Source organism: Montipora foliosa, chromosome 14 (genome assembly GCF_036669935.1).
Source record: "Montipora foliosa isolate CH-2021 chromosome 14, ASM3666993v2, whole genome shotgun sequence".
Classification (NCBI taxonomy): domain Eukaryota; kingdom Metazoa; phylum Cnidaria; class Anthozoa; order Scleractinia; family Acroporidae; genus Montipora; species Montipora foliosa.
In genome coordinates, this window is record NC_090882.1 from 22,005,901 (window position 1) to 22,015,900 (window position 10,000).

The window sequence follows — 10,000 nt, forward strand, 5'->3', positions numbered from 1 at the left end:
AAACTCGGTCCGTAACTTACAGTACGGACCTCGAACTCGGTTAGTAAGAGGTATTTAGGTAACAAATTTCCATATTCCAAAACGTAAAAGCGACGTCTACTTTTTGCAACAAAAAAATTTGTTGTAAAAGAAGATGGTAATACGCGCAACAAAACATCTCAACTTGCAACGCAATATTGTTGCGCGACATGTTGTACAAAAAATGTTGCCCGTATTACTGGGCCTTAAAGGAGACCAATCTGGGCTTCGGCCAGGATTTTTTGACCCCTGAAAGAGACCATATTTAAAACACATTAAAAACATATCTTTATATTTCTTCGCGTGAAACCCTAAACGAGACCTTAGCGGCTACAGATGGGCTATATATGATGGCCTTTTCCTGGGTCAGACGCTTATCCAGAAAATTGACAACTCAATACGTGTATTTCCCTTGGGGTACAACCTTTGGGAGGCCTTGTAGATCAAGAAAACAACCTGACGGTAGCAACACAATCTAGCCCGCATAAACAGCCCAGTTTGCGACCCTTTTCGGTCTTTGAGTTCAAGGAGTAAACAACAAAAACAACAACTCACCAAAACTGAACGTCCCAGACGGGATAGTTATGTCCTTTAAAACAAACTAATGAACTGAAGGTATAGAGACTCCATAGACGCACTATACAGAATAATAATAAGAAACAATTAAAAAAAAACCACAATGGGGGCTTAGGTCAAGGCGAGGCGGGGTTAGGTCTCCTCGCCTCGACCTAAGCCCCCACTCGCTTTTCCCGACTATCTGGGAGCCTGAAACAGTCTAAAAGACAAAAGAATAATTTCTTGGCCACCATTTATGAATAATATACCTGTTCTGTCTGCAGCTCGAGAGAAGGAATGAGTTATCTGTGTTAAAACTAGTGAAAAATACTGGCCCTGAATGACCAATCAAGCGTCTACTTTCCACAGCTGTCCTGAGAAGTAAAACAACAAGACAAGTTATGCATTTTGCCATGTGCTGTAAATCTCTAATATGAAGCTGATGTGTCTTTTAAAAGGCCTTCCAGTTGGGAGTTCTCTTCAGCTTTTCAGTTAATTAAAAGCAAATACCGGTAATACGAGTAACATGAATAGTCTTTCTTAAAAAAATTAGCTTCATTCTCAAGTAAAATACCCGGGGTACCAGAGTTTTTTCTCGAGTGCGGGGGACGGAAAATTCTTTGATTTGCTTCGGCGGCCAAAGGCCAACGGTACGAGCAGCGACACAATAGAGACATGACCGACACCGGAAACTGTGCAAGAAAAACCTCTGGCACCCAGGGTACAAGTAAAGTAAAACCATTTTAATACCAAAACAATCATTTCATACTCTGACTGACTTCAAAAGAAGGCTCAGGTGATTTGTAGACAGTTCACAGTCCCTAGTTTTCCTTTTCAATCATCAAGATCATGCAACTTTAACCTATTGAACCCTTGGAGTGAGACTCAATAGATTTTACTCTTGGAAACACCAGATGACTTAAATCGTCAATAGGGGGGTTTGGGGTGGGGTGGCAAGGAGTCAATGGGTTATATTAATTTTAAGAATTATTATTGTCCTCATCTATCTGGGGAGGGAGAATTGCTACTCCCCCCACCCCATTCAGTAGATTTGTCACTTTCTCAATCTTTACCATGCATGGGAAGACAACTCTACTTTTAATAATGGTTCATTTTAGTGTTTGGTGCACTCGTAGTTTACAGGTAAAAAATGATTGCATTACATCGTAAATTCAATCATAACCTTTATGTGTGATGTTACTAGCAATACGGAACAAACCTGTGGTCCATTATTCGTTCAAGAACATCCTCTGAGATAGAGAAATAAAAGTGATCAACAACAGTAAAATGGCTTTGTTTATACTGTCTTCCAGAAATACATGTAGCTTTTAAGTTTTTTACAGCCACTCCGCTCTAATGATTGAGAACCCCAGCTGCCAGAAGGAAACCAGTTAGCTATTTACAAAGTATGTAACTCTTAGTTGAATTTGGGAACACATACATGTAAGACAAATCCAGCCAATGGTAAGAGAGGGATCTGAGCCCAAAGCAACCACATACAAACCAAACACCGCCACAACTAGACTACATGTAGGCCACCTTCTTGACTCATCATATGTACCAAACTCGTCACTTGCAATAGGTACCAAAATTCTTATGCCTTTCTCTCAAAAGAGTGATGTCTAACAGCACATTTTACTCATCAATGGGGGAAGTTCATCACAGCAATGTTCATGTTAACCCTTTAACTCCCAATAGTGCCACTTATAGATTTTACTCTGTCTAACGCCAGACGATTTTACTCGTCAATGGGGAACCCCACAGGGCTGAAAGGGTTAACAACAGCTAGATTCACTCAAAAACTATGTCCCCATTAACTCTTTAACTCCCAGTAGTGCCACTTATAGATTTTACTCTGTCTAATGCCAGACGATTTTACTCGTCAATGGGGAACCCCACGAGGCTGAAAGGGTTAAGCATTTTTTTACACGTCAATGACATTACATTATTTATTCAACTTTAACTGACCTGCTTCTTTGTCAATTTGCGCAAGTTCTGAGGGTGATTTGAGCATTCTCAGTTTCTTTGGGGTGAGGCTCCACACCCGCACACTACTGTCCTCAAACCCACCTGACAGCAGGCTTGAGTCCTCTGACATACTAACAGTGTTCAAACTGTAATAAGAAGATGATTCTCTGAGATAATTTTAGCAACTTAAATGTAACCCAATTGGTCAAGGCTTGCATCATAGGCTTGCCATTATCACTCTATGCATTGACATTACATGGAAATCTTTGTGTACAATAATTATTTTTGCCTTATTATCATAATTTATCCCATAAATGATAATTATCTTTTTTATTATATTATTCTTCATACTACGACGATGACGACGACGACGACTACCATGACGACTACCACCACTACTACCACTACCACCACCACCACCACCACCACCACCACCACCACCACTACCACTACCACTACCACTACCACTACCACTACCACTACCACTACCACTACCACTACCACTACTACTACTACTACTACTACTACTACTACTACTACTACTACTACTACTACTACTACTACTACTACTACTACTACTACTACTACTACTACTACTACTACTAATGATAATAACAATAATAAAATAAATAATAATAGTATTGAAGCATCTTTATGCCTCCAATTCAACCTAGACTCTATTTATTGCCTTTGGCCCTCAACTTCTTTTTGGACTGGAATTCTTTAGTCAGACTTGAAGTCCAGACCAATCTTTATTGGTGACTGCAAAATAAATTATTACTACTCATCACCTACAGTACTTGTCATCTAGAACAGCTCCCACTCAAAAACTGATTACATTGTTCAAAATCCTTATTTCTTTCACCAGACTAACTCAGTGAATGTCCCAGAATTTTTGTCCTAATCTGCCATTAGATTAAAATTCATGCTGAGCAAATCATTAATATTGTTCCAGAAGACATTATGCTTAACTTCAAAAACTCAATAATAATTCACAAACCTAAATTAGCCTTTCAACACTGATAAAATGTCATATGCATGACCTTTAATTAAACCCGATAAAACATTCCTATTTAGGATTCTTTACCTCTAAAGAATAGTAAGAAGGCCAGGCTTGTTTTTTGTCTGGTATGCTAATATCTTCCTCTCACAATTTGAACATTAAATTTTTTGCAAACTCCTGAGGGAAACTTTCTTGAGGATTGTTTTTCAAGCTGCTGTGCGTAAATAATATTGTCACAGTGACAATGAAAGCCTAAAATTTTGTGACACAAATTTCTCTCCTCACCTTGTATGTGCATTGAGTACACTGTAGAAGCAGATGGATGGAAGAGTGTCCGGACCCAACGTAGGTGAAACCGCAGATTCAATCTCCAGTTTGACTGAGGTAAAACCTCGTCTATGGTAACTGAAAGCCAAGGTTTCACCTAGATTTTTTCCGGTTGATTTACACCGCAGTTAAGAGAGGACGCAGTATGCTTTTATTTAGAGCAAATGCTATCAAAGAAATCTGCTTATTCTTGCGGATCGATGGCATCGATAATTAGTATGCATATTTACAAGTCTATTTACAATCTCCAACGTTTGGCACATTCGATTATAATAAAGTCGCTTTAATAAAAGCGTTTATCGTTTTTCTTTTTCCAGGGAACAAGATTTCTAAAAATTGTTCCAGATCTGTTCAATACAGATGTTATAAAGATCAGCAGAAATTCTATCACGAAATTTACACGTGTTTGGGAAATCTCGTCTTAACAATCTTAACAATCTTGACAATCTTGCACTTCCCTTACATAATAATAATAATAATAATAATAATAATAGTATAAATAATAATAATAATTATTATTATTATTATTATTATTATTATTATTATTATGATTATACATGTACCTTTCACTTTCATAATTTTCATCAAAATGCAAATATTATTATTAAGAAAGAGAGAAGTGATCCTTCCACTTGGCCTGTTTCTTACAGGCACCTATAAAAATTCAGGTCGCTTCAACAGGATTATTATTTTTGTGCCCAAGACCTCTGCGATGCCAGTGCAATGCTCTACTAACTGAGCTACTGTATGAAGCCCACACAGTTGGGAGCAGGTCAATATTATTCGTTGGGATCTTGTGTTCCTATGAATGACTAAATCAATGAAAAATAAATGCATATTTGAAATGCAGCTTATAAATCAAAGAGAAGTCACTGCTTAATAATTAGGGAGCTTCAGCAACGACAACGAAAACGGTGATGAGAACGTCATCTCAAAACATAAATTCTCATTATTGTAATCACTTCACGACTATTCCAAGTTTTTAATATAACAAAGGTGTGGCAGTGCCTCAGGAGTGAAATTGTTATGAGCGGCACTTCATTTAGGGGAGAAAATTAAAATTTATCCTCAGGTGCTGACCTTCTTCATAAAACCTCAAATCTAGCTATTTCACGTTGTTATTTTGCTCATGACGGCAAAGAAATAAACAAAAGTGAAAAACGGACACACAGAGCGTGCAAACCCATTGTTTTTGCCCACTAAATATGCAAATTTGTGACGTTCTCGTTGTTGTCGCCGTTGTCTTTGCTAAAGCTCTCTAATGTCAAGATAAGTACAATGATCCCTTCTCTCTTTCGTCTATAACACATACTTCAATTTGCATTTATTTAACATTATTACTAGTTGATACTCACATGACAGGAAATTGTATCTGACGGTTCAATGGGGGTGCATTTGGATAATGCTCCTGTTTCTTTTTGCCTGAGATTTTAAAAGCAACTTGTTGGAGCCACAGTCATTTCTTTTTATTTCTGTATCCAAAAAAATAGCCCAACTGCTTCTTAAAAAAAATCCAGGTCCAGGTTACTCGACGCAGGGTTGGCGCTAACCAGTGTTAACTACCATGGAAACATATAGGTTTTGATACCTCTTAACCAACAGTAAGTGCTAACCAAGCTTAGAGCAACTGGCCCCAGAAGTCTAGTTTCTAGTTCACCAAATCAAAGGGATGAAAAAATAATAGCTGCATCAGCCTAAAAGCAAATGTTCACAAATACCAGCATGAAAATTTGAATTTAACCCAGAGGAAAAGTAAAATGCCTATCAGCCGGGTTGGGAAATAATCTGGCTTTTACCCTTCAACTTGAGGTTCATACGTAATTATGAAACTTTGTTTAGATGCATCTTTTCCACTTTGGGCTTCTAACACAAAATTGCTCTTTTCAGTTTGTTTTGAATGATAGTGGTTAGGGCACTTGCCTTGAGATCCGGAGCACCCGGGTTCAAGACCCGATCTGACCACTTGTTGAGTTTGATCCTGGTAGTCCCTGGTTCAACTTCCCAGCTTCACTAGCCAACTGGTTTGCCTCCAGCCAGTTGGGATTCTTAACAGTTGTTGTTGTTCTGTTCTGTCGTTTCATTGTGCTTCATTTGCCCTGAAAAGCCCCTATGGGGAGCCGTCAATTAAGTATGTACATGTATTGTATAGTATTGTATTGTAACTGCAAAAAAAAACCTTGAATGGGGTAGTTTAATGGCAAAATTCTATAATTGCATGACTTCCCAATCACACTTCCCAGTGTTATTATTCTTTGTTGTGCAATTATACCATCATTAGTGAAGTTTTGGGGATTCATCAAACGAAGCTCTGTAGAAAGTTAAAATTGTACCTGGTCCATTTGAGTCCTTCTTGACTTTCTTTTTCTGCACAGAAAGCAAACCAGAAGAAATTAAATATATTATTGGACAAACATGACATACCAGTATTAATGGTAGATACTGAACGTTCAGTCATTTCACCTTCGGTTTATCTTTGTCATCATCATCTTCACTCTCTTCTTCTATCACAACTCCAAGATCAGGTTCGGGACTGGTATCCCATAATAAATCTTGCTTTTATTAGCTGCAGTGCAAAGAACATAACTAGTAAGAAAAAGCTTGCATGGTGTCTCTACTTACATGTGACCAGTGTAACTGCAGACCAGACACAAAGATATTAAACCTACAATGTAGTTTTCATGTCTCGGGAAAATCACAGACGATTGGTCATTTCGCAGTTTTCCGACCATCCCAGATTTTGCCGACTAATAAAAACCGTAAATCGTAGACATCCCCAATAATCTGCGATGGTTGGGGACAAATCGGAAAAATAGGAATCTTTTCTATTTTCCCAACGTGTCGCAAACTTTTGCGATCGTCGGCGATCATTCCTGTATGAAAACTCAAATTTGTACAGTCAGAGACATCGGCGATGGTTTTAGCTCGTTACCAATCCTCTAAATTGCAAGTTTCAAGGTTTGGCGAGCTGTTGGTTTGGCACACTTTCCATTTATCTGGGACAACCATCTGGTGATTTTCAGATATGTTTGCAAAAATTCTGGGACGGTCCGGAAACTGCGATATCCCCGATCATCTGGCATTTTCCCGACATACTGTACATGTACTATGAAAACTAGGCTTTACAAATCAACTGCAGCATTCTGGGTCAACACCCATAATTTCTTTATAATTATACAGTATTAGTTTGCTTTCACAACTTAGAAACATGCTTTAGATCACTTCAATTACAAATTGCTCAAGGAGTGCTTAATAAGGATACCACATCAACCTACAAAAATAATAATTAACAATTATTTGCCGAAGGCGAAGTGATTATCGGTGAATTTTCACCGAGACGAAGTCAAGGTGAATATTCACCAATAATCACTGAGCCTGAGGCGAATAATTGTTTTAGTATAAATACACAGGTTTTTATTTCAAAAAAAGAGAAAAAAAACACATTTCAACGCGAAATCATCTTCACTTACATTGGCAAAACGACTACTGGCGGCCATTTTGTCCGTCTAGGTGATTATCCGCTGATAATCCGAGATAGCGAGCCAATGAGAGCATGCAATTTTGTATAATCACCTGTGTATTTATACTACTTATTATTATAGTTGCTTAAATCATTTTGACCTGAAGTCAAATTTAACCAGTAACATAATACATGTATATTCTAGGTCATAACATTATTATCAGAAAAAGGTCTTAAGTTAAGGCCTTAATATTTTGAGACAGAGAGGATAAATTGTTTCTTTGCAAATCACTTGCCATTATCTTGGTTTTGAAGGGGGTTCATAAACAGTGATGCAGCTTTCTGTGATATTGCCAATGTGATTGACTTTGTAAAAGACCACGCAGACGTGTGTGATAACACAACGTTTTTAATCACTATCACGGTTACCACCACCATAAATTACTACGATAATATTATCAGCGTTATCACCTTCGAATGTTGCTTCCCCTGTGACTGCTCCAGCTGTAGCTTCTATTGTTTGCTTGCTGCGTGGTCTTCCTTCAAAAACTGACAATTGAATGTGATAATAAAGATGCAAGAAATTATATGAATGTGTTGCAAGTGCTTTTTTTTTTTTTGGGACAGCAAGAATTAACAGCATAACTTAAGCACCAGTATGAGCTTATATCTAACAGGGTGCAAAATTAAAATGGAAAATGCACTTTTCAACTGGAAACTGGACAGAATCTCAAAAACTATAACAAATCAAGGTTCATGCTTGTAAATAATCCTTTCAAATTAGACACCAGTTAAACTACACAGATAGATATTATTCAGTCCTTTAATTTATTACCATCAAAATGAAGATGTTGCTGGATGAGGGTCAACAGTACTTCTTGCTGTTGGTCCTAAAAGTTAATGGCAAATTATTTTATTTTATTCTATGTAAAAACTACACACATCGTTTTGAATTCAGCACAAAACTAGGCAAGCCAAGATTTCATTTTTTCAGTATGAGGCCAACTTCCAATTACAAATGACAGTCTGGAATGAACAGAGAAGTTGCGGAGGCTTCCTTCCGCCTTAAAAGCAGTGCCCAAGTGAATGGCAAGTAAAATTGTATGACACAAGGCAAAACGAAGTGCATGACTTTAACTCTTAGCCAGGGGAATTGAAGAAGGGTTACACGTACAATTAAACGTGCTGCCACAATAGAAAAGAAATTAGTCCTCTCTTTTTCTTCAAATTAATTTTGAAGCTATGTTAACAAAATTAATTCTTGGCTTACCGGTAACATGTGAACACAATTTATTAAAGGCCTACATTTACCCAAAGGTCATTGCAGCCGTATGTTTTTGTTTTCAAATGACCAAAAGCGTGATCTTATTGGCTGAATGCATTCAGGCAAATCATTCAGGAAACAAAATGTCAGTCATTTGAATAATTTCATGTTACACAAAATTCAGTCAAGGTGCGCAATGACTATTGGGCGAAGGTGCGCCTTTAAAATCTGGGCCATTCAATCAAAATAATGCGTATATACATGTATACACTCAAAGTTACAACATGTAGTAGTCTTCACTTTGGGCACATTAACACAAGTACATGTACATGTACTTTTTGCAAGGCTGGGGCTGGTATGCAATCAATGCCAAAACTGAGACACATTGTACATTGTAAGCTTACATGTTTGTCACATTTTCAATCCTTCTTTACATGTATGTGCCTTAAATGTACCTGTAAATGTTTCTTGAGCACTTGATATATACGTATCCTTTGACATCCTGATCACAAACTTGTTACTCCTGCATTAATATGACACAAGACTACATGTAACGTAAAATTTATTGTGACATCTGCAAATTATGACAATTTTTAAATTATCTATGAACTACTCTTGTAATCCCCTTACCTCAACGTTCCCATCAATTCATTACTTTTCATGTGTTAACGCCTAGTAATGGCTGCCAATTTGCTAAGATCTTCCTCATGGTAATCCTCTTGACTCCCACGAAAACAAGCAAAGAAAGACTGGGCTGTGAACAAACAGCACAGAATATGAGGACATCGTACAACGAATGCTGTAGTATCCAAGTTTGACTGGTTTACAACAGAGAACGTCATTACAAAGCATTGTCTGGAGGAGGCTTTTTTGTCAAATCTGTATTCAAGCCAAGATTGAAACCACAGGAAACCTTTTTTTTTTAATTTAAGCCATCTGAAACCATGGAAGTTTATCCACGACAGCAAGTAACGATGTGAAGAATTACTGAATTATTAAAATAAACGTAACAAAGTGTTCGGTCATTATTAAGCTCCAAGAAACTATTGCCAACTTCAGTGTATTTCAAAGTTAAAGTAACTGTTGTCATAACTGGTTACATGTATAAATCTACAAGTGGAGTGCATTTGAAGGCACTTGTGTGGTACTAGATGTCACTCAAAATGATGTGATTTCATAACACCCAATATGCCTAAAAAGTAGAATGAAACATTGCAATAACTACTTAAAAGGTTAAAAAAAGTACAGCAAAAGGAAAGAGAAGCATTGATGGACACAAATGGACAAGATTGAAATGGATTGCATTTGGGTAATCTTGAAAAAGGTCAAACCGAAGTTTTCAAGTTTATGGCAAATTGCCTGGATAAAGGTGGTTTTTGTTCAGAATAATCTTGTTTGTGATGTCAGT

The 10,000-nt window shown here is 37.4% G+C and overlaps 1 pseudogene; it reads right to left on the bottom strand.

The window, feature by feature from the left end:
- Positions 1–10,000, bottom strand: part of LOC137984973 (transcription initiation factor TFIID subunit 5-like) — a 24,756-nt pseudogene that overhangs the window by 7,981 nt on the left and 6,775 nt on the right.